The sequence below is a fragment of the Pleurodeles waltl genome, chromosome 2_2 (assembly GCF_031143425.1).
Source record: "Pleurodeles waltl isolate 20211129_DDA chromosome 2_2, aPleWal1.hap1.20221129, whole genome shotgun sequence".
Classification (NCBI taxonomy): Eukaryota; Metazoa; Chordata; class Amphibia; order Caudata; family Salamandridae; genus Pleurodeles; species Pleurodeles waltl.
Window position 1 is genome coordinate 466,295,821 of NC_090439.1, and position 24,168 is coordinate 466,319,988.

Sequence of the window (24,168 nt, forward strand, 5' to 3'; positions counted from 1 at the left end):
AACTAATTGTATAATTTTGATACCTGTTAATGTTCTGATTGGTCAAAACCTTTTCACCTCATACTTTATCCAATCATTTTCATTTAACAAGTTGAATTTAATTTTCAGTCACCATTGTTTGGGGGTCATTCTTCGGTGTCATTCCTCTCTGAGATTTTCGAGTATCCTGAGACCTAGAGAGTTTATTGCTTTGTGAAGAATCTATATTAAATAGTTTAGTGTATCTTATAGTCCAAATTCTAAACCATTACCCCTGTCCTTATTTCTGATCCTATTCTGATGTTAGTGTCTGATGTTTCTGCCCCACCGACGAAATAGACGTTGTTGCTGATTACTGTAGTGATTTGGTAATGTATTAATTGTGAAATGTTATTTGTCTTTTGTTTTTCAGGTACCCGTCACAATTGCTTATTTACTGCTGCTTATTTTTGATAGCACCATAGTTAGATGTTTTCTAAGTTTATGTTACTAAAATGTTTATTTGAAGCCCAACATGACAATGCTAATTACTGGTTAGTGAAGCGTATTCACATGCTCATGAATAGTTTTTGATATTTTTTTGCCCTAACATTATTCAGATGTATTCAATTTCTTTTGCTCAGATTCTGTTGCTATGGTTTGTGTTATAACCATTGAAATAATTTGTCTTTTTGCATTGATTAATCTCAAATCAGCCTTTATTGTTTCTATACATGTATCATTTATGTTTGAGAATTGTTTTCGTGACCCTAGCATTGTTAGTATAAGGATATAAATTATTACCTTCTTAATAAACTGGTGTGATTATTGAGGTTGAATTGATTATCATATGTTATATGTGATGTTTATGATGTATCCTGAATAACATTTTCTCAAAACAGATTTGGTTCTGTTCATCGACCTAGTATGTGAAATCCACTCTTCAGTCCAAGGTGACTAAAATATAGCTAGGGTTTCTCCACATTAACAGTTTTGGTAGCAGAGGATGGTTACGTATTTTTATTGATTATGTCATTGCTTGTGTCATAAATTGTGAAAATTAATTAGTGTGTTTGCCTATTTACTTTTGAAGATGTTGTTCAATTTTGTTAAAATTAATTGCTAAATGCCTAAAGTGACTTTCCTCGGTCCTTGGAGGTTCCCTAGGTTGATGGAGTGTGTTCTTAGCTTTCTGTTGTTAGATTGAGTGAGTAGAATATGCGCTTGCACAGCTTTAGCTAATTTGCGTTGATTGAGTTGTTTGTGAGTTTTTAGGGGAGTTGGCATACTCCAGAAGAAGAAAATAGTGTTAAAAAGAGACTTGGCATACTCTGAAGTATGTGAGTAGGGAAGTCCGCAAATTTCACATGTGTATGGTGCTCGGAAGAATTGTATACATGGTAGTTGATAAGACGGACCTGATCGAGGAGGTCTAAGACTCGGGACTATTCTGAAAGTGTAATGAGACATGAGTTTTTGTTGTAATTTGTCAATTTAGTAGACAAATCGGCGTGGTTGGTAAGTCGAGTTTGTAAGTGAAACTGAGTGTTTTAAAATTTTGACTGAGATTTGGCGAGTTCTATATAGGACTGTCTCCATTGATCAGTTAAGGGTGAAATTTGGAGGTTGAATTTTGCTTGCGAATCTGGGGAACTGTGAAAAAGAATAACTGCAAGAGTGAAAGCCGACAGTGAAATTTAGAAGGCTCCTGAAGCGATTGCGTTACCCTACCTATAATAAATAGACACGTTTTTTGGGGGGGGGGTTTAAGAAGTGCTCGCGATTAATTTTTGCATTTTAGTTTGAGTGTTTTGAGTTTAGAAGGACAAGCGCCAAGACTTTGTCAGCCGCTGTGTGTGAAGTCAGTTGTGTGTCACGCTGGGATAGGTTGGTTAGTGAGAAGGGTCATGCATGGGTTGGTGGACAACCGTGTAGTGCAATTGGATGAGAAGGATGTCAAAGAGGATTGTGGGATTGTAGTAATTTCCTGATTATTGATTTTTTGAATAGATTTTGCAGAAAATGAAGTTTTTCAAAGCTTTAAAAAGTGCTCTTAGAGGAGATGAGTATATTCCGGCAAAGGGAGGAGAAATGTGTCCACCAGAAGGTACTCCAGCATATATAGTAATTGAGGAGAAAGGTACTGGAGCATTTATTGGGTTAAAATGCTGGATTAAGATCACAAAAAAGGAAGGTTGTTTAACTTTTCCTGAAAATGGTGCATTTAATTTGAGGATTTTGGAGAATTTGAGACGAAGATGTATGGTCTGAGACCTCCACCGAGACCAGCTCAGTTCGAAGCCTTAGCGATCTGGTAGCTAGTAGCTAGACAGCAACAGTCTTTGAAATTTTAAAGAAGGATGAGAAGGGCAGAAAAGTCACTAGCGGAGGTTAGATGGGACAGTGAGCAAAGACAGTGGAGACTCGATAATTTACAAAGTGTTCAATTGTTTCCAGCAATGACAAAATACAATTAAAAGAAGATAAATAAGGTTTCAAAGAAAGATCTACAAATGGATATCCATCGAAACCAGAAGAACAGTCACCCAAGCCCTTGTAAACAGCAAACTGGACTACAGCAATGCCCTCTACGCAGAAACCACAGCCAAACTCCAGAAGAGGCTGCAACGCATCCAGAACGCCTCCACATGCCTCATCCTGGACATCCCCCGCCACTGCCACATCACAGACCACCTGAGAAACCTGCACTGGCTCCCACTCAACAAGAGAATCACCTTCAAACTTCTCACCCATGCTCACAAAGCACTGCACAACACCGGACCAGAATACCTCATTAGATGGCTCTTCTTCTACACCCTGACCCGGCATCTCCGCTCCGCCGACCTCACCCTCGCAACCCTCCCACATGACCGCAGAACTACAACCGGCGGTAGATTATTCTGGCAACTCGCCGCCAAAACGTGGAACACTCTTCCCACACACCTGCACCAGACCAAAGACCTCCTTACCTTCAGGAAACTTCTCAAGACCTGGCTGTTCGAGCAGTAGCAGCACCTTCCCCCGTTCTCCCCCCCCCCCCCCAGTGCCTTGAGACCCTCATGGGTGAGTAGTGCGCTTTATAAATTCCTGATTGATTTATGAATTTGATGATGATGAGTTTATTACACAGATTGTGAGAAATTGTCCACCACCATATGTGGCTCAAGAAGATTCTGGTACTAGTGGTATAAATCCTACTGCACCGATACCAGCTGTAGTGTCACAGAATTCAGTTCAAAGTGATCATAGCACAACTGAGAGTTCTGTGCAGGTTAATCATAACATATAATTCACTAGGACAGAGTTTACAGAGCTCAGGAGAGACTAGTCCTTTTGGGCAAATACTGATTCAGAGTAGCTTTAAACAGACAATGGACAGCTACCAGAGGTTAATATTTCTGAGATTTATCCAGATGTTCCAATTGTGAAGACAACTACTAATTTAGTGTTATCTTCGAGTTGGAATCCACAAGAGCTGAGATTGATTCAGAAAGAGTCTACTCCAATATTGTTAGCACAGATACACAATATGGGAAAATGCTGCCTCAGAATGTAAAAACCAGAAGTCCAGATGCAATTTCAGTACCAATTACATTTGGTCCACCTATACCTTTATAGGTCCAGGGCAACAAGGGTGTAGGGAATCAAGGAGTTCAAAGTCAGAATGGAAACACTGGGCTGGTGTCATCTATGGGATAGACCCTGAATAAGTCAAGATCTTTGATAGATCTGTCTCCTGTTAGAAAGTCTGAAATAATTGGATCATGCAGTGGTCAGGAGAGGAGATTATTGACTCCCCAAAGTGTGAGTTCAATGCAGTAGCAATTACCAAGTGTTCAGCCTGTTAATGTTTCATTAAAGGGTCGGACTGCACAAGAAATAACACAGTGGTTAGAAGATCTGAGTGTTTCAAAAGTCCCAGAGAATCAAAATAAGGGAGAGGAAGTTCTAAACAAAACAAGATTATCAATGGAAGCTGGTGAAATACTTGAAGGGCCAATGATGGTAAACAGACTTGAATCATATACTGAAGCACAGTTGAGATACTTATGTAGATTAATTACAGAGGGAGCAGCTGAAGTACACCAGCAATTAAAGGATCTAGCAGACAAATACAAAATAGATCTTACAAAAATGAAGAACCTGAAGAGAAGTTATAGATAACATTTTGATACTAAAGATTTTCAATACATGAGAAAAATGGGAAGGCAGATGGGTTAAGAAAAGAGAAAAGCAGAAGAAAGATTTAGATACTCCTCTTGTAGATATAACACAAGAGAGCCAGTGAAAATGTTCCCAATGAGAGAAACTCCAGAAGGGAATTTTGTACCTTGGAGCAGGAGTGATATTTTGAGTTTTACAAATGATTACCCCAGGTTGCGAGAGAAACCAGTGTAATGGTATCAGCAGACATATAGGTTTGCGAAACTTGCTAAATGCCTGTGGGAGGACTTGAATACTCTCTTTGAGATTATTGTTCCAGCAGATTTGTGGACTGAGTGTAAAAGGAGTGTAGATTGGCCTACAAGTGAACCACAAAGAGACCAGAAAACAGGTGGACCATCGCCTGAAGTAAAGAAATATTACTATAAGGTTATTGATGAGAATTGTGCTGTAGAACATTGAATGGCAACTCATAGATAGAGCAAATCAGGAAAGGAAATAATTGATTCATGAGTACTATGAAAGGTTGTTAAAAGCTTTTAAACATTACAGTGATACAGAAACAATTGAGCCGAAAGATATGATTCATTTTGTTTTCAGGTTTGTCGAAGGATTGAGACCAGAGATTGGCCAGATGATTAAGAGTCATTTGATCTGTTGGCAAGCGAAACCTATTGATGAGGTGTTACAGTATGCAAAATACTGAAGTGATGAGATTGAATTGAAACAGAGGAAGTTGAAAGAGAAAGCGATAGTGATGCAGATTAAAGCTGCACAGACAGGGATTCAAGTGAATTTTCAGCAGCAGTCACAGAGAAATGGTATGTTTCAGAATGAAGGCAGAGGTAGAGGACGTGGTGGAATGACACTTCCGGTTGTTAATTAAAGTGTGGATTTGAATTCTGTGATGATGCAAGGAGAGCAGCAGGGAAAAAGAATGTTACCTTGTCATGTTTGTGGGGCAATTGGACATTGGAAACATCAGTGCTAATGCTAAATCAAGGGGGTGTTGTTCAACAGACAAATGGTATCAATACTTTTCAGAGTATGAGAGGACCAAGAGTGAGAGGTCAAATTTAAAATTTCCAGAATTATGTAAATCAGATGCAGGGTTTCCAAACCTTACAGCCAAAGGAACATGTGCAAAACGTACAACCACATGTACAACAAGTACAAATGCCCCAAGTGCAGTAGATACAGCCACAAGTGCAGATGGTGCCTGTACAACAAATTCAAATGCCTAGACAATTATAAATACCACAGCATTGGTTCAATCCAAAATTTAGACAGGTTGCCGAAGCAGTTTGCCACAGATGCATCGACAGCCATCAGATGAATGTTGGCAAAGGGACAGTAGACAGCCAATATGGAACACATTGGCATGGCAGGAGGACCATTTAGCAGAAGGCAAATGGATTTCATTGAGATGCCTTAATGTGCTGGTTTAAAGTATGTGTTAGTGATTGTGTGGGTTTTCAGTCACTGGGTTGAGGCTTACCCTACAAGGAGAATTGATAGTCTCACAGTAGCAACATTTTACTGCTTAGTTAATTCCACATTTTGGTTTCCCAGTCTTTTTGGAATCATATAGAGGAAGCCACTTCAACAATGAAATGATAAATTTGCTATGTTCAGCTTTAAACATTGAGCAGAAATTCCATTGTAGTTACCGCCCAGAAGCTTCAGGACTCGCAGAGCAGATGAATGGAACTCTAAAGTCCAGACTGGCAAAGATGTGTACATCCACAAGCTTGAAATGGCCAGATCCTTTGCCTTTGGTTCTAATGTCAATGAGAAGTACTCCTGACAAGAAAACAGGATTGTTCCTCCATGAAATCCTCATGGGTAGAGCTATGAGACTACCACTAGTGAAAGTCAGTGGTCAAAAACACATATTTCCCTACATTTCAACCCTTTGATCATTGACTTTGTACTTTCCTCTTATTTAAAAAAAAAAGAAAACATTAGAAGCAAATCAGATATGCACTGTATACTTCAACATAATTGAATGATAAAAGCAATCACTATAAAGCAATGGAAGTGGATTAACGTATTGATCTTATAAACAGTTAAACCAGACACACCTACAATGAAAAGACTGAAGCTTATATATTCTGATTGGGATAATAACTGAATAGTGTCTCTAAGATAGCAAGTTGGTATAGAATTAGATGGAAACATATTGGGTCAGCTGTATGAAAGCATTTTGCATTCGCAAACGGTGCGAATGCCCATTTGCGAATGCAAAATGCCATTTCAGAATGTATTTCATACATTCTGAACGCAATTTTAAGGAATCGCTAAAATAGCGATTCCTTAAAATTGCGACCCTGTTTAAAGAGTCGCAAATTGCGACTCTCTAAATTAGAAATCGCAAATAAGGATTCCTTATTTGCGATTTCTTAGCACATGTATGAAGCCATTCCTAAATGCGATTTGGGCATTTAGGAATCGCTAATTACCACCAAGTTGAACTTGGAGGTAACCATGTGCAAAATTTATAAATGCATTTTTAAATTGTACATGTAAAGCGCACATGCCCTTTTGGCATGTGTGCACCTTACATGTTCCCCAAAAAACTTTTGGGGTGCAGCAGAGGGGGCCTTAGCTCCCCAGCACCCTGGGGTTTTGCATTTCTAAAATTGCGATTTCTGGTTCTGGTTCTGGTTTTGGAAATGCAAAAAATTTGCAGATATGGGCCAACAGGCCCATAGCTGCGAATGGGGCCGGTATCGCAATTTGCGAATCGGTAATAGCATTTGCGATTTTTAAGAAATCGCTACTACCGATTCGCAAATGTGATACATGGCACTTTGCAAACCGGAAATAGCGATTTCTTAAAAATCGCTATTTCCGAATCGCAAAAGGCCGTGATGATACATCTGGCCCCATGTGTTCTAATCATGTAAAGATACACAGTCCACCATTAAGGTTTGCTGCAATATAAGAGTTCTCATGCGAGAATAGTCAGCCAACTGGCAATTTAAACATGCTTAATGAGACTGGCAGCAGTTATCAGATGATAACAAGCCATGGGTTAATTCCAGTGAAAAAATGTAATCAAACAAGTTGACAGAACATCCATGGTACTCTGTATTGTTCCCATGCAGAACTTGAATCTGTGAAGCTCAAGTAGCGTTAAATGGATCCATAGATTTTGTACTTTAAAAGCAGCAGGAGCATTGCACAAAGGTTATCAATCAGGTTCAAGTTGGGGGTACGGTTCCTTCCCCGACCCCACACGCAAATGCCCAAAGGGAGACCACACAGCACACTCATGATCAGTGGCAAGTCGTAGTCAGATCTGTAAAAGAAACAAGTATGACTTTTCTTGCAAATAACATTTGTCATCTGAAATATGTTCTCCTTTTTCCTTTCCTTGTTTTATAATCAGAAGGACATTACTGGAGCCCTTTGCTATTTTTTCTGCATGTTCTGGAGGGCCATTTGGGGATTCCAACCACATCCTAGCACTGAGGTTTTTATCTGATGAATCACACCTTCCTTTTCCTTGCAATGTCAGAAGGGCTGGGGCAATCCCCTTCCTCACCAATCCTCCAGACACTGCACTTATGACAGGTTGGACAATTCTGTCTCCAATCTGTATGAATAAATCAGCATCTCCACTATTTAACAGAATAGCTTTGATTTCTATCTGCCCTGGTAACTTTCCTCTCCTCAATTGATCTTTAACTGTTTGTGGGACAGAGCTCTATTGTGTGTGCTGACAAATAGGACATTGCAAAATCACAGTTTTTTATCAAATCTAGGGGAATGTGCATCCCTCTAATCTCTGCCCACCTGTAAGTGGCGTTTTCTCCCAGGTGTCCACATTTCTGGTGCACCCACTTAGACATCCCCACCAAGTCATAATTCTGGGTTGACACTTCTGCCTCTGAACTTTTGTCTTTGTCGTCTGCAAGGGAATTGAACCAGCGCTCTAGTGAGTCAATGGGACATTGAGCATCTATGACTTTATTCTGTTCTAACATTTCCCAATTTTTCTGCCACAACTCTTTGCTGCACTACTCCTTTAAATGAATGAACCAGTTATGTGCATGCCATGTGGAAAGCCAAATAGCTAATCCATAGGCAGTGGACTAAGAATCAATGTAAAAATGATAAGTCCCAGGCAGCTCTTGCTTTAGAGCCCGACACACAGTGTACAACTCTGCATATTGGCTACTTTTTCCTTCTCCTGTGGTGGTGAACAAACTTTCAGCAACTGGATGGCATGACACTGCTTTCCAATGTCTTTTAGTACCCGCATATGTGAATGAATCATTAGTAAAACAAACATGCTTCCTATTCTCAGGGGACAAGAATTCAAATGGTGCACTCCATTTCACTGGTGACTCTTTTACCTGTGGTACTTCAGTGCACTTTCTTCTTATCCTGTACAGGGGCTTGTGATACCTGTTCATATAGGGCTACAGTGCCTGCTGGACCTACTCAAGCCCTGTTTTGGATGTACCAGATCCAGTGTATGAGATTAGCCTCTTGTGCAAGTCCCATATGGTGAGATTTAGGTGAACTCATCACCCACTGCATGATTGGTATTTCAGGTCTCAGAATTACATTATAACCTAGTGTCATTTACTCAGTATCCAATAGACTCCAACAACAAGTCAAAAACTGTTTTTCAAAAGGAGTATAGCACTCCCCGAAGTCAGGTAGTTTTCTAGTCCAAATTCCTAGGGGCACTCTTGTCCTCCCCTGTTCGTGCCACATACTCCAGTTTGCATATTGTCCCTGAACAGTTTCATGTAACCCAATGTCTCCCTCTTGCACTGTACACAAGTCTAAAGTCTGTTAAATTATTTAATTTGCCACATTAAAAGCACACTGCTGCTCCTCACTCCATTCTAACTCATGTTTTTTCCTGGTTACTTTGTATCAAAGGGTTAAGATTTTACTCAGATGACGGTTATGCTGTTTCCAAAAACCAAGCAATGTCATGAAACTCTGTGTCTCTTGCTTAGTGCAAAGAGTAAGAAACTCCAACTTCTTTTGTTTTACCTGTAACGACATTTCTCTATGTTCTGGATTCCACTGAAGTCCCAGAAACTGCACATTTTCCGACAGTACCTGTGTCTTGTCTGAATTAATTGTACACATTCTACTCTGCAAAAGTTGTCTGAATATACCGGTAACATCGTCAACTTCTTTCTCAGTGTAATCTTTTAAAGAATGAATTTCAACTCCTGTCAAAAACTGTGGGCCACTCTGCGCACAAACTACGCTCTGCTCATGCAGCTCACCCTCGCCCCCACCTTTTTTTAACCTCCTTATTACTGGAATGTGAAAAGCCAGACTCTCCTGTAACAGCTTGATAGATTTCAGCTTTATTTTGTAATAATTTGTTCTGGCTGACTTGCTCTTTTATTTTCTTATTTTCATATTCTAACTGTTACATCTCTCAAGCATTTTTCTATAAACAGACAAAAGTATCCAAACCCTCCTGTCAAGCACAAAAGGGACATTATTCCTTTCACAAAGCACCTTTTCTAAACATGTAAAAACGTTCACCACTTTGGTTTTATCCAAGCACCTATCCCAAAACTTAGAATGTCCTGATAAACAAGAAAACAAATTTGTCATAACATCATAAGGCATTTTAATTTCACATGCATTTTCAAACATGGTGTGCGGTGCTTCCTTTAACTCTCGGAACAAAAACATACTGATTTTGTTCAGAGAGTTAAAGGAAGCACTACAAACTCTTTTGTTCTTGACAGGAGGGTTTCCTGCAGTATAGCTCCTGTGGAGCTGTCCTACAGTTGCTGCTTCTGCCTGCGCTAGAGGACAAAGACTGGACTTTGTGTTGCCTTTCTCCTTGTGAAGATCTCCAAGGGCTTGATTTAGAGTTTGCCTCCTGTTGTTTGAAGTCTCAGGGACAGCAAAGACTTCTCTCTGCCAGCACCTGGAGTCTCTGGAGAGACTCCTACTCTGCCCAATGGTGCCCATCCAGTTCCTGGAATCCTGAAAGGAGAAGCTGGCAGCCCAAGAGTGAGAAATCCATGCACAGACCGCCGCGCGGGGAGAAGATTGACGCAACTCCGATCTGCAGCTGAAAAATTGACGCGTCGCCGGCTTCGCAGCTGAAAATAGACTCTCGCCTGCAACGCGACCGGAAGATCGACGCTCGCGGCTGGAGAAACAACGCACATCATCACTGACGGAGGCTGGTGAGATTGCTGCAGGGCTTTTAGTTCATCGTATGGCTGGATTTCTGACGCAAACACCGCTGGGCTTGTAAAAACAACGCAAGGCCTGCCCGGACCTGAGAGTGCTAACCGGATCGACGCATCGCTCTCCTGCGGAGAGAAGAAACGACCCACGCTGACCCGACTAAAGGAGAAACGATGCAAGGTCTCGCTCGTGAGTGAAATCGATGCAGCCCTTTTTGACACACACTCGCCCGTGCGGGATTATTTTTGACGCACCCAAGGTACATTTTCATGCTAACAGCATTAGCGTTGTGTTTAAAATTACATGAAGGCTCTTTTTTGTTTTTTAATTGATAACTCAACTTGTGTATTGTGGATTTTTTTCATTTTGGTCTTGTTTTGTCTAGATAAATATTTTAAATTTTTCTAAACCTGTGTTGTGTCATTTTGTAGTGTTTTCATTAAGTTACTGTGTGTGTTGGTATAAACACTTTACACCTAGCACTCTGAAATTAAGCCTACTGCTCGTGCCAAGCTACCAATGGGGGTAAGCAGGGGTTAGCTGAGGGTGATTCTCTTTTACCCTGACTAGAGTGAGGGTCCTTGCATGGACAGGGGGTAACCTGAAAGCCAACCAAAGAGCCCATTTCTAACATTGGTGATCAGTGGTTGGGATTGGACTTGTATTCGTACTTGACTTACAGTGATTAAGTGTTCACTAATGTTTGAGTTCAGACCACTACATGACCACATATTACTTGTCTTGTGAATTTTGCTTTTCTCTTTGGAACTTCTTTTTGTTCTACTTCTTGCTGATCAGTTGATTGACTTTTTAAAAAAAAACTTTATTTGGGAACTTGTTTTTCTTCCTTTGGGACTTTGCACTTGTTTCAAATCTTCATCATGTCCCAAGCTGGAGATGCATCAGTTGGAGCTGCTTTTGACCCAGAGAAATTTGAGACCTATACCAAGGCTCAGTTGAAGCAGTTCTGTAAAAGCTTTGAATGACCCATTAAGAGCTCATCCAAGAAGGAGGAGCTGCAAAAGGTGCTGAGGGCCTGGGTGACAGCCAAGAGCACTGAAGGGTACACAGAGGATGAGAGAGATGAGGAGGAGGAATAGTGTTCCACACACAGTGGTATTGTCGGTGGGCCTGTTATGTCCAGGGAGAAGGTCTCCATGGCAGGTAGCAGTGTCTCATCTAAGGGTCTGACACCTGAAGAGTTACAGGACAGACAGGCAGAGAGAGATTGCCAGTTCGAGATGAAGAAGCTCAGTCGCGATGGAAGAGAGAAGGATGGCCATTGAGGAAAGGAAGATACTGCTGGCTCATGAGCTTAGCTTTAAAGAGTTAGATCAGAGGAGCCAGTCCAGTAGAAATGGTGGCAGCAACAGTACAGTGCAGCCTGGAAGAAGGGTACACATCCCAAAAGACCTAGTGAAAGATTACAAGAGGGAGGATGACATATACTTGTGGTTCAAGGGGTATGAGTCTGCTCTCCACATGAATCTGGCCCCTGAAGCTCATTGGGGGGGCGGTTCTGTGGAAGCACTTTGAGGTAGAGGGGAGGGATGCACTGACAGCCTTAGTGGATGCTCAGAATCTCACCTACACTATCATGAAGGATGCCTTACTCACAATTTATGGTCTCACCCCTGAACAGTATGAGGATAAGTTTAGGTCCTATAAGAAGAAGGAATCCCAAACATGGTTATAATGTGTTGGTTCTTATTGCAGGTCACTGGATGGTTGGGTGAAGGGCAGTAAGGTAACTACGTATGAGGGGCTCTACAATCTGATTGCTTGGGAGCACTTGTACAGATTATGTTTTCCAGAGCTGCCCCAGCACCTGATTGACAGCAAGCTAACTGATCCCAGGAAGCTGGCGCAGGAAGCGGACCACTGGGAGAGCACCAGGATCCAGAAGAGGTATGGAAGAGACCATGCCAAGGGTGGGCAGAGTCCCTCTCAGAAGAAAGGGGGGTAATGGTAAACAGGGGGACTTCTCTAAAGGGCCCCAAACTGATTCCCAGGGTAAAGATTCCCAACCCCCCACTGAAAAGAAGCCATGCTTCTCCAAAGGGAAGCCAGTGGCAGGGGGACCCCCACGTAAGTGTTATGCATGTGACCAGGTGGGTCATGTGAGGGTGGACCCCAAATGCCCCAAACATACACCGGTAACCCCTGGTGCGCCGTCCCAGGGTTTGGCCAGTGTAGCGCTTGGAGAGGAGTTCCAGGTGGTAGGGGGGCCAGCTGAGATGACCCTTGTCTCACTGAGAGCACTAAGAAGTACATGCAGTGGGTGACCATCCATGGACAGAGGGTGGAGGCTCTGTGAGACACAGGAGCCAGTCTGACTACAGTGAGGAGTCAGCTGGTGTCTGAAGAGCTGATTGATCCCCGGGAACTTCACAAAGTAGTTGCAGTGGACAACTCAGAGCGCTTGCGCAGAGTGGCACAGGTTCCCTTTGAATGGGGGGGTCTCAGATTCCTTGAAGGTAGCTGTGAGTCCCACCATGCCTGTAGATTGTTTTCTAGGCAATGACCTGAAGGATTCCCCTTGGAAGGAGGTGGAACACAGGTCTCATTTTGAGATGTTGGGTCTGCCTGGGTGGGTATGAGTATCCATCTGGTCAATGGCAGCCCGTCGGGTGGTCAAGAGCCCCTGGAGCCTGAAACACTGGCCCAGGGGACCGCCAATAAGAGGAAGGGCAGGGGGCTCAGGAAACCGGCCCCAGAAGTTCCAACTGTCCGGGAGGAGGCAGAGCCTGAGGGTGACACCCCGGAGCCTACAGAGGAACAGGTGGCTGAACTGGGGGAGGTCCCTGAGCTGTTGCAGTGGCAGCAGGAAGGGGGACCCACCAGGGAGACATTCTGTGAAGCAAAGGAAATTTGCCCCACTCTAGAGGGACTGCGGCTGGCGAGGAGCCCAGTACTCACCTAATCTATTGGGAGGATGGCCTCCTGTATATTGAGCCAAAGGTTCCTGAGCCTAGGTCAGCTCGTATGCTGGTGGTACCCCAGTGCTTCAGGGCCGTCCTACTGGGGTTGGCTCATGATGTGCCTTTGGCAGGACAAGACCTGTAAGAGGCTTGTCTCCCACTTCTATTGGCCCCAGATGCACAAGCATTCTGCTGCACACTATAGGTCTTTACCAACTTGTCAGGCAAGTGGCAAGACTGGGGGGAAATGTAAGGCTCCCCTCCAACCTTTACCTGTTGTTAGTACTCCCTTTGAAAGGGTAGGTATTGACATGGTGGGGCCTATGGATCCCAAGACAGCCATGGGCAACAGGTTAATTCTGGTCTTGGTGGACCATGCCACCCGGTACCCAGAAGCCATTTCTCTGAGGCCAGTCACATCCACTGTGGTGGGTCGTGCACTGATGGGGTTTTTACCTGCATGGGGTTCCCCAAGGAAGTGGTATCTGATAGGGGTACCAACTTCATATCAACGTGTATGAAGTCTCTGTGGGAGGCGTGTGGGGTAACCTACAAATTCACCACCCCTTACCACCCCCAAAGTAATGGTCTGGTTAAGAGATTCAACTGTACCTTCAAAGGCATGATCCAGGGCCTGTCAAAGCTCTTGAGATGAAAGTGCGGCGTCCTCTTGCCATGCCTTCTGTTCGCTTACAGGGAGGTGCCTCAAAAGGGACTTGGGTTTAGTCCCTTTGAGCTCATCTATGACCACCCTGTGAGGGGACCTTTAAGTCTGGTCAAGGAGGCTTTGGAGAAAGCTCCTAGGAACCCCCCCCCCCCCCACAGGATGTATTCAGTTACATGCTGGCTTTGAGAAACCAGACTGCCCGCTTTAGGAGTCTCGCACAGGAGAACCTGGAAGCAAGCCAAGACGACATTAAACACTGGTATGACCAAAATGCCACTCTGGTCGAGTTTCAACCTGGACAAAAAGTGTGGGTGTTGGCACCAGTGGAGCCTAGGGCACTCTAGGATAAGTGGACTGGGACATTTGAAGTCGTGGAGCGCAAGAGTGAAGTCATCTACCTGGTGGACTTGCAGTCTCCAAGGAACCCTTTAGGGTCCTGCGTGTCAACTGCCTCAAGCCGCACTTTGAGCGGACTGAACTGTCCATGCTCCTTGCAACAGATCATAGGGTGGAGGAGGAGAGTGAGCCTCTTTCTGACCTCCTGTCTGCAGGAGAGAATGATGGGTCTATGGAAGGAGTGATCCTCTCCCCCTCCCTGACTGAGGAGCAGCAGGGTGACTGTCCCCACGTGTTCGGACAGTTCGCCTCACTGATTCCCCGATCCCAAGGGTCACACACGTGTGCACACATGATGTGAACACTGGGGACAATACACCCATTAAACAAAAGGTTTACAGCGTGACTGACAAGGTCAGGGCCTGCTTTAAGGATGAAGTATCCAAAATGTTAACCCCAGGGGTTATTGAGCACTCCAGCAGTCCTTGGGCCAGCCAAATGGTATGGGTCCCAAAGGTTGATGCACCTGGTGCCACTCCAGAACTCAGGTTCTGTGTAGACTACCAGGGACTCAGTGCAGTCAGCAAAACTGATGCAAACCCCATCCCCTGAGCTGCTGAGCTCATTGACCGGTTGAGAGGTGCCCAGTACCTCAGTACGTTTGACGTAACATCTGGCTACTGGCAGATTGCCCTAACTGATGGGGCCAAGGAGAGGTCAGCATTTTCTACCCCAGATGGACACTTTCAATTTAAAGTGATAACATTTGGGATGAAGAATGCCCCTGCCACCTTTCAGACGTTGGTCAACTAGATGTTGGCTGGGCTGGATGAGTTCAGTGCCGCCTACCTGGATGACATTGCTGTGTTTAGTTCCACATGGGAGGAACACCTGCAACATCTCTGGAGAGTTTTAGAGGCCCTGCACAAGGCAGGCCTCACTATAAAGACGAGCAAGTGCCAAATGGGGCAGGGTTCTGTGGTGTACTTGGGACACCAGGTGGGTAGTGGCCAGGTGGCACCCCTACAGCCAAAGATTGATACCATTCTGTCTTGGGGGCCTCCCAAGACCCAGGCTGAAGTAAGAGCTTTCTTAGGTCTCACAGGATACTACAGGAGGTTTGTCAAGGGGTATGGTACCATTGTTACCCACTTGACTGAGTTAACTTCTAAGAAGCAACCCAGGAAAGTGATCTGGACAGAGGCTTGCCAGAACACATTTGATGCCCTGAAGGCTGCCATTTACACAGCACCTGTGCTGAAGGCACCTGACTACTCCAAAGAGTTTGTTGTGCAAACAGACTCCTTAGAGCATGGTATTGGAGCAGTACTCTCACAGCTTAATGAATAGGGCCTAGACCAACCTATAGCCTTCATTAGCAGGAGGTTACCTCCAAGGGAATGTAGGTGGAGGTCCATAGAACTTGAAGGGTTTCCTGTGGTCTGGGCACTGAAGAAGCTAAGACCCTTCTTGTTTGGGTCTCACTTCTGGGTTCAGACTAACCACAGGCCCCTCAGATGGTTAATGCAGATGAGGGGTGAGAATTCAAAACTGTTGAGGAGGTCCATTTCCCTAAAGGGGATGGACCATACGGTGGAACACCGTCCTTGTATAGAACATGCCAATGCTGATGGTCTGTCCAGGTTCCTCCGCCTTAGTGATGAGAACTCCCATGAGGTTGGGTAGTTGCTCCCCACTTTCAGCTGGGGGGGACACGTGTTAGACTTTTCATCCTTTGCGTGGTCTCCCTTAACTTTTTGCCTGTGTTTCCCAGGTTGTTGATGTTTGCTGTTTTTGTTACTCCTGGCACTTTACCACTGCTAACCAGTGCTAAAGTGCAAGTGCTCCTATTAAAATGTGTATATAATTGGTTCATCCATGATTGGCATATTTGATTTACTAGTAAGTCCCTAGTACAGTGCACTAGAGGTGCCCAGGGCCTGTAAATCAAATGCTACTAGTGGGCCTGCAGCACTTGTTGTGCCACCCACATAAGTAGCTCTGTAATCATGTCTCAGACCTGCCACTGCAGTGTCTGTGTGTGCAGTTTTTAACTGTAAATTCGACTTGGCAAGTGTACCCACTTGCCAGGCCTAACCGTCCCTTTTTTTAAATGTAAGGTATCCTTGAGGTAGGCCCGGTAGCTCCAAGGGCTGGGTGCAGTGTATGGTTAAGGTAGGACATATAGGCATTCATTACAACCCTGGCGGTAAATGCCACCTACCGCCATGCTGACGGGCGCCAACATACCGTGACCGCGGCGGTATTCCGCTACGGGTATTATGACCACACAGAGAAATCCGCCACTATACAGACACCTACATATTCCGCCAAACACCAAAGGTCAGTGATGAAATGGTGATATCAAAACCCACACTGTTACGCCAACAGGAATAAGCCCACAGTATCATGACCCACGAATCACCGCGGTGGTCTTTCAACCGCGGTAAACCATTTGCAGCACACACCGCTGCGCTCAAAATACACACACATTTACAAAACACCACCACATTGGACAATTCAAACTACTCACACCTGACACATATACACACACCATACCCACACACTCACACCACTATAAAACACACACTCGCATTACCAACAACCCCTTACAGCGAAAAAAATGATAGCACACAGAGACAAGCCAGGAGCACCCACTCAACCAAAGGCACAGAACACCATCACCCATACACCATCCACGTACATCACAGCATACACCACAACTCATCACCACACACATCACCCCACACATCCTCACACATATCACTCGCACCACATCCATGGCACTCCAAAGACACCCCGAGGAGCTAAGGGTAATGGTGGAGGAAATCATCTGGGTAGAGCCACAACTTTTCGGATCACAGGTGCAGCAGTCGTCCATAGCTAGGAAGATGGAGCTATGGTGGAGAATAGTGGACAGGGTCAATGCCGTGGGACATCACCCTAGAACAAGGGATGATATCAGGAAGAGGTGGAACGACCTACGGGGGAAGGTGCGTTCCATGGTTGCAAGACACTAGGTAGCCGTACAGAGGTCTGGCGGTGGATCCCCACCTCCTCCCCCACAACTAACAACATGGGAGGAGCAAGTCTTGGCAATAATGCATCTTGAGGGCCACACAGGAGTAGCAGGAGGACTGAACGCTGGTAAATCACATCTTTACTATTATATCCCTACCCTACCTGCATGCCATCACATACCCCCGTTCCCTCACTCCCATCACTCCATCACCTCACTTATACCCCACCATCACAACCCACCCATCCCATTACCAAGCCCTGCATGCAACACCAATGCATGGACCCCCATCACAGACCTGCATGGACACCCATCACCACAGCATGCCCATTAGAGAGAATCACCTAGCCCACAACCTCACCACTCACACAAGGCAAAGCTGACAGGGAAATCATAGAGGGAAACACACCCATGCACAATATGGCCCACACAGATGCAATAACACTGCATTTGCATCCCCACAGGACCCATACTCAATGCCACCGGAGAGGAGGTGCCAGCTACATGTAGTCCCCCTACCCCCCAGAAGAGGCCCACAGTGATGACAGCAGCTCTGCACACCTGGATCTCGATGACCAACCTGGCCCATCTAGGACCTCTGGACAGTCGGGTACCCAGGCACAGTCCCAACCCACCACAGAGCCTCCCCCCTCAGGAAACATCACCACAGCACCCACCCAGCAGGCCCCTGCCACTGTCCCCGGGACACGTCAATCAGCAGGGTGTCCACCGCTACAGGGACCCCAGGCAACCCCACAAACCCAGGATGACCAGGGGCCAGGGGTCAGTGGCAGTGGGCACACGGTTCAGGGGACAGAGGCACAGGGCAACAAGGACAGGGGGAGGACAGGACCAAGGAACCCACTCTCCACGAGGCACTCTCTAACATCCTGGGAGCATGCCACCTTTCCCAGGAGACCATGGGCCAGATACTGGCCAAGCTGGGGGAGACCCAGCGGCTGCAGGAGGGACAGTACCTGGGGATCAGGGAGGACCTAACAAAGATATACACCATCCTGGTTGCCATTGCAGGGGTCCTGGCAGACATGGGCAAGACCATGGAGGAGGCAGTGGCACAACAACGGGCGCCTGATACTAGCCAAACTGAGGAACAGCCTTCCACCTCTGCCGGCGCTAGTGGACAGGAGTACCCCACCCCCTGCAGAAGGAGAACCACCTCGCAAACGGACCCTGTGATCCAGGCAGAAGACAGAGAACATTGCCAAGACCCCTGCCAAGAAATAAGACGCTCCTGATTGTTACACTTCTGTCCCACTCTGTCACCCTGTCCACTTTGAACTGCCATTACTCCCCTTCCTATGCCCCATTGGACAATGCACCTGTGATACCAAGATACTGGACTCTACCCTTCCACCATCAGCCCAGCTCCTTGCACCACCCCCTCTACTTATAAGCACCTAAATAAACACCCTTGGAACAAATACCAATCTGGAGTCTGTCAAATGATTCAAATATGTATTAGTCCAACATTATCAAATCATTGCAACTCAAATGTACAGTGAAATATACTTTAGGATGACCTCTGGTGGGCAGCAGTACACATAGCAGAAGTCAGAGTGGGGCACAGAGATCTGCAAATGGAGATGCCAAAGGGTACAGACAGTGGCCATAGACCTAGGGAAACAGGCTGCCTTGTTAAGTGAAGTTACAGTGTCTTACCTGTGTGTCACTGGAAGTACTGCCGAATAATATTGGTTCTGTTGTCAAAGTCTTCTTCCTCTGCCTCCTCTTCCTCACTGTCCACAGGCTCCACCGCTGCCACAAGACCATCTCCAGGCACATCCTCCTGCAGAAAAGGCACCTGGCGTCTCAAGGCCAGGTTGTGCAACGTGCTACATGCAACATGCAATGATGATCTGGCACACCTTCTTGGGTGAGTGGTACCTGTCAGATGGAGGCACCGGAACCTGGCCTTAAGGATGCCAAAGGTTCTTTCTATAATCCTCCTTGTATGCCCATGTGCCTCATTGTAACAGTCCTCTGCCCTTGTCCTGGCATTACTCACTGGGGTCAGTAGCCATGAGAGGTTGGGCTAACCAGAGTCACCTGCAAATATCGAGGGACAACTGTTAGACACACACTAATCCACAGGGACCACAACATACCCATACACCAACACCTACTGGGTGGGAACCAGGACTCACCTATTAGCCACACCCGGTGCCTCTGGAGTTGGCCCATCACATATGGGATGCTGCTATTCCTCAAGATAAAGGCATCATGCACAGAGCCAGGGTATTTGGCATTCACATGGAATATGTACTGGTCCGCCAAACACACCATCTGGACATTCATTGAGTGATAGCTTTTCCTATTCCTGTAAACTTGTTCATTTTTCCGGGGGGGAGACAAATGCCAAATGTGTACCACCAATGGCACCAACGATGCTGGGGATATGTCCCAGGGCATAAAAGTCAGCTTTCACTGTGGCCAAATCCTCCACCTGGGAGAGCACGATGTAGCAGTGCATGTGTTTCAGCAAAGTAGACAACATTCTGGTCAACATGTTAGAGAACATTGGCTGAGACATCCCTGATGCCATGGCCACTGTTGTTTGGAAGGAACCACTTGCCAGGAAATGGAGAACTGACAGGACCTGCACTAGAGGGGGGATACCTGTGGGTTGGCGGGTAGCAGACATCAGGTCTGGCTCCAATTGGGCACACAGTTCTTGGATTGTGGCACGTTCAAGTCTGTAGGAAATGATAATGTGTCTGTCCTCCATTGACGCTAGGTCCACCAGGGGTCTGTACACCGGAGGATGCTGCCATCTCATATTCTGCCTTAGCGGTTGAAGCCTATGGAAGAGAACGGTGAGCAGAGGGTCATATTCACACTTATATTGCACTAATGATGAATTATTGACTTTCCAGAAACAGTATGTGAGCTCGAGAGTCTGTTGATGTGCCAATGTCTGCTGTGACGCAGTTAGGTGCCATGCCCTGTGCCCCCCTGAAATGGCGGCTGCCTGACCTGTGAGGAGGAACAAGTGGAAATGAGGTAATTGCGCTGGCATTGTGCGCCGTCGCGGTAGGTGGTCGATGACCGTCGCGCATATTCGAATTGGTTATCATTGGGCCCTATTGGCTCCAGGAGCCAATGGCGATGTACGCCGGCGATGACAGTACGCACCACTGCAGACGTCACCGCCATTTTATATCTAATCACTCACTTGCTACCTGGCCTTCAACAGAAGAGGACCTACACTGCAAGTGCTGCTGTGACCTGTGTCTGGAAGCGACAATGGCTCATGTGTCTGCGGAAAGGGCCCCTGCCTTCACTGCAGAGGAGTTGGAGAAACTGGTGGATGGGGTCCTACCCCAGTACACGTTACTCTATGGTCCTCCAGACAAACAGGAGAGTACACTGTGAGCATGATGCGCTGGCCATGAATGTATGGACTGCTGTGTGTGTAAGCCACATATAGGGGGGCAGAGGGGTCTTGGCCAGAGTGCAGCATGTAAGGTGGTCAATGTATGTGCATCAGGGGATGTGTGGGATCTGGTGGGCAATGAGTATGACAGTCCGGATGGGTAAATAATTCCCTTTTCTGCTGTCCTTTCCTGCTGGTCAGTGCCCACCAGAAAAAGGGTATTTGGAGTGCCATCGCCAAGGAGGTCTGGACCCTAGGGGTCTTTGACAGGCAAAGCACCCACTGCTGCAAGAGGTGGGAGGACCTGCGCTGCTGGGCAAAGAAGACGGCAGAGGCCCAGCTGGGGCTGGCCTCTCAACGAGGAAGGGGTGCCCGTCGCACAATCATCCCCCTGATGTTCCGCATCCTGGCGGTGGACTATCCAGAGTTGGATGGGCACTTGAAGGCATCACAGCAGCCACGAGGGGATGAGTACAGATTTTGAAACCTGACTTTGCATGCGTTAGGAGATACCTGGGTAGGGGATGTGGGCTGTAGGTGCCCCAAGGCCAGGACAAACATGACAGGGTAGATCCCTTGTTGGGCAAGCTCAGAATCACTCCTACCCCATTAGTGTTGGTGGCCATCTACTCCTGGGCAGGGTCCTGTGGGTTTCAGGTGTGCCGCTAATGGCGTTAGGCATTGAACCCCATGGGCTGGTGACTGTCTTAGTAAAAGGTTGGGCATGGCCTAGTGCATAGGGCTGCTCCCTGTGTGTTGGGTATGCCAATGGTATTGGTTATGCTGGCATTGACCAAGTATATCCTCTGTTTCTCCCCCCCTTTTTGTTTTGTCCCCCTGTGCGGAGGAGCAGAGACACCGGCAATGGAGGGAGCTGCATCTCACAATGCCCATGAGGCCGAGTCCACCGAGGGTGAGGGCACCAGTGGGACGGAGGGCGAGGGGAGCACCATGACGGGGACAGGAAGGGAGACCACAGACAGCGACTCCTCCTCCGATAGAAGCTCCCTGGTGGTGGTGGATACATCTGTGCCCACCCCAACAACAGGTACAGCCGCCATCCCCCCTACCAGCACCACCCTCCCAGCAACCCCTCAGCGTATTTCCAATGCCCGCTCACCCAGGAGGGTGGGCATCTCCTTCACCCCAGGCACCTCAGGCCCTGCCCAATCAGCCCTGCTGCCCTCAGTGAGGAGGCTACTGACCTCCTGAGATCCCTCTCTGTTGGGCAGTCAACCATACTGAATGCCATCCAGGGTGTAGCAGGGCATATGCAACAAACAAATCCATACCTGGAGGGCATTTACTCTGGCGTGGCAGCCCAACAGAGAGCATTTCAGGCTCTGGCCTCAGCACTGATGGCAGCCATTGTCCTTGTGTCTAGCCTCCCCCTTCCAACTTCCTCTACCCAGACCCAATCCCCTCAACCCCAGCCTATCCCAGACACACCTTCAGACCAGAATTCACCCAAATCAACACACAAAGGTGGCACAGGCAAACATAAGCACAACACTTCATCTCACAGACACTCATACAAGCACCATACCCATGCAGACACACCAACATCCACTGCCTCCACTGTGTCCCCCTCCTCATCCTCGTCCACCTCCCTCCCAGTATCATCTCTACTAACACCTGCATGCACTATATCCTCATCCACTACCTCCATCACCAACATGCCCATCACAACACACCCCTCACTGGCCGTCACCACCAACACAACCATGCACACGTCCCCTTTGTCCTCTACCAGTATGTCTGTGACCCCCTCCTCCCAAAGTACATAAACGCAAGCACCCACCCACCTCACAACAGCATCCAGCCCATGCACCTTCACCAAAACTCAGCAGAAAGACACCTCCTACAACCACTCCCTCTTCCTCCACTCCCAAACCCTCTCCATCTTCCCGCTCCAGTGTGTCTAAAAAACGTTTCCTGGCAAACAATGACCTGTTCCCTACCCCTCCCCCCGTTCTTCACCTTGGGCAAGGGTGTCCAGAACCCAGGCCAGCACCTCAGCCACCAAGTCAGCTTCCGCTGTGGTACCTGCAACTCTTAGAGGCTTCAAGGGGGCACCCGTCAGGCCAGCCAGTGTGCCACCGACCCCAGCAAAGGACCCTACCATTCCGCCACCTGCCAAGGTGAAGGAGGGGACAGCATGCACCAAGGGCAAGGAGCACAACCCACCCAGCAAGACCTCCTCCAAAACTGCAGCTGCCAGAGCCAAGGTACCAACAGCAGCTGCCAAGGTGAAGAAGGGGCAGAAAAGCCAAGGCAAGGCACCTCAGGCGTCGGGGCCTGCAGGTGGGGGTTGGTGGCCACCATCAGAACCAACAGCCCCGCCACGTGCACAGCAGGCAGCACCGACTGCATCCCGGCCGCAAGCACCGCCACCTGCACCGCCGCTGCCATCACTACTGTCAGTAGCAGCATCCCTAGTGGCCAGCCGTCTGAGGCTGCAGGTGAAGAGCTGGTGCCTCCCTCCACCACTGGCAGCACTGGCACCAACACCACGGCCAGCACCGCCAGCATCCCCACCAGAAACACCACTGCAAGCACCGCCACCTGCACTGCTGACAGTAGGGCCCCTAACAGCAGCAGCAGCCCCAGTGTGCGTCCTTCCGGGGCTGCAGGAGATGGGCTGGAGCCTCCCACCACCACTGGATCACCCCCACCAGCACTGCAACATACACTAGTTTGCAGCCTTGTCACCGCAGGATAGAGTATGGCCCTGCCTCCATGGACTTTCCTGCATCCTGTGCCTTGCAAATCTCATGCCTCAGACACCCAGGTGAGGGAATGTGAACTGCCACACCCCATGTGCTGCATCACTGGGCACCAAGCCCCCTCCAGAACCAGTGGAGAAAGGCATCCACTCACCCAATCCTTGGCCGGATGAAGCACACTGGGCACAAATCCCCCTCCAGATCAGTGGAGAAAGGCATCCACTCACCCAATCTTTGGCAGGATGAAGCGGACTGGGCTCCAAGCCGCCTCCAGAACCAGCGGAGAAAGGCATCCACTCACCCAATCCTTTGCAGGATGAAGCAGACTGGGCACCAAGCCCCCTTCAGAACCTGTGGAGAAAGGCAGCCACTTGAGAGGCTGTGGCCTTGCACTCCCCAGGAGCAAGCATTGGGCAAACCACCCACTTGAGAGACTGTGGCTTTACACTCCCCAGGACAAAGCAGTGGGCAACCCACCCACTTCCCACTTGAGAGACTTGAGAGACTGTGGCTTTGTACGCCCCAGGACCAAGCAGTGGGCATGGAACCCCCTCGAGGAGCAGTGGTGTTATTACATCTTCTGGCTGAGGTGCCCCCCCTTCCCTATCCTCCTGAGGTGCCTGTGTGTTTTTGACCTGATGCTCCTGCAGTGTAATCTCCGTATTGAGGCAGGAGTCAAGTGTGGGCTTGGCCCATGATTTTTGGCCCAGTGGCCCACGGACATTTAAAAAGGACAATGTACGACCTAATGTATATATTGCATATTTTTGTAAATACTGTTTTTTAAATTG